Source organism: Etheostoma spectabile, chromosome 16 (genome assembly GCF_008692095.1).
Source record: "Etheostoma spectabile isolate EspeVRDwgs_2016 chromosome 16, UIUC_Espe_1.0, whole genome shotgun sequence".
Lineage (NCBI taxonomy): Eukaryota > Metazoa > Chordata > Actinopteri > Perciformes > Percidae > Etheostoma > Etheostoma spectabile.
Genome location: NC_045748.1, coordinates 9,499,590 through 9,501,627, shown reverse-complemented (window position 1 = coordinate 9,501,627; position 2,038 = coordinate 9,499,590). Strand labels below are relative to the sequence as shown.

Below are 2,038 nucleotides of genomic sequence, written 5' to 3'. Positions count from 1 at the left end.
TGACAATTCAACAGAACTTCTGGTCTTTACAGTTGAATTTAGCCGACAAAAGGTGACTGATTTGCGGTCAAGGACAGTTAAAGGGTAACTACCATTTTTTCAACCTCAAACCTGTTTTCCTATGTTTTTGTGTCTAAGTGACTAATGGGAACAATTCTTTGACATTGGTTTCGTCAGGCGCTAAAAAAACAATACTCTTAGCGTGTATAGAGCCAACATATTTTCACATGTAAATAGGTAAACTATGTGTTTATTTCATCAAAAAACAAGAGTTGTGATGGTTAGAGATGTAGAGAAACGACCCAAAACAACTTTTCATTGTTTTATTTTGTTTCTGTCGACTTGGAATAAAGTGTATTTTACGGTGCTAAAATTACTGTTAATTTACATGGAGTCTGGTGGGTTTAGTGAACGCAATTTAACGGATGTTTTTATGTTAAAAAAAAGGATCTTACACTTTAAGAGAAAGGTCGACCTCATTAGAAATCCTTTCCGTAATGTTGTCAGACACTTAGAATATTAATCTGAGCCTGTCAGTGGCAAAATGAGCACTTTTGTGAAGATAAATACAATTTTCCCAATTACACTGTAGCTTAATACTTAATACTGGACCAATGTCAAAGATTGTTGTTCCTATCAGTCACTTAGACACAGAGACATAGGAAAATAGGGTCCAGATTGAGGGAAAAACGGTAGTTACCCTTTTAAGTTTAGACTCCAAAACAACTAGTTAAGATTAGTTTTGGGTTTAAAACACCAGTCCCCTTCAGTAGTCCCGGGACACAAACACCTGTTTTCTGGGTTACATTCCCAGTTGACTTCTTCCTGGACATGAAATCTGCTCCCCAGCTTGACAGCTTTGTGTGTTACATGGCCTTGTGCATCATAGTGAAAACGTACATATTAAAAGATCATTGTCAGGACATCAGATCACTCAAACAAAGATCAATTTAAATTGGAAAATTGATTATTTGAACCCAGCCCTACGCCTTTACAACAAGTTTCATGAAAATCAGGCCACTAGTTTTTCTGTCTTCCTGCTGACAGACAAAGTAAAACTAACCTTGATGGAGGAAATGATACGAGAGGGTTATCGATCATCCCGTCAAACTCTCTGCCAGCAAGTAAATAAACACGTTTCCCAAAATGTCAAGCTATTCCTTTTTAAAATGCATATGCAAAGGACTTTATATATACTGTATGTGTGTGTGTGATACTGTGACTGTGATTGTAGCTGAGGCTTTATTCATAATCTCATAAAATGGCACTGGTATCCGATGGATGAATGTTTGCATGGAGTCAGTGGAAGATGGAAAGGTAAAAATGTAAGAGGCTGCATTATTTCTGTAAAGATTTACCTCTGGTGCACGTCCGCCTGTCAGTTTTCACGTCTGTCTGTTGTCCACATAAATTTCACAAATGAAAACCACCACTTGTTTGGACTAATCCTAATCTAGCTGGTTTCTCGAACTGCTGTGACTATTGGTTGCTTTTTTTAATGTTGTTGTACACTGTCTGTCTCAATCTGGAACTATGCATGTCTAATCGTAGAATTTTAAATGTTTGTTGTGACACTTCTACCATTTCACAGATTAAAGATTTTGTACTTTAGTCTCTAATTTCCTAAATATCTCCCTTTTTATCTTCTTCACACCACTGTAAACATTGGACTCTTCGATTGACAGGAAATTATATCATAAGGTCTGTGCTTTTCTCATGTTATCAAGTATAATTGTACATGTTGCTGTAAATCTTTTCATAAGTTAAAGTGATTAATTGGTGCTTTCTGTCTCAAGAACACAGTTTTGCTTCTGCTCTGGGATCTTCCTTTATTCCTTTATCAACAGGCAGCCAGTTTCTTTAAATGGAAAAGGTAAGAAGAACAATCCAGGGTGTTAAACTCAGCAGAATAAAGAATAAAGATGGAGAAACTCCAGAGATAAATGAGTAAGTAGGGTCACTTGTTCATGTGAACTGCAAAAACAAACATTCCTTTGTTACAGCTTTTCAAATGAAAAAACGTGTTGCTTTTATTACG

At 36.3% G+C, this 2,038-nt stretch overlaps 1 protein-coding gene across 3 annotated transcripts in view; it reads left to right on the top strand.

Annotated features, from left to right (window-relative positions):
* The window catches only part of marveld2a (MARVEL domain containing 2a), a 14,316-nt gene extending 12,497 nt beyond the window's left edge, over positions 1-1,819 (top strand). For all 3 annotated transcript variants that reach the window (XM_032539170.1, XM_032539167.1, XM_032539169.1), the window contains exon 9: positions 1-1,819. This exon is cut by the window's left edge and continues 828 nt beyond it. The gene's annotated coding sequence lies outside the window, so the exon portion shown is untranslated.
* The last annotated feature ends 219 nt before the right edge of the window (positions 1,820-2,038 follow it).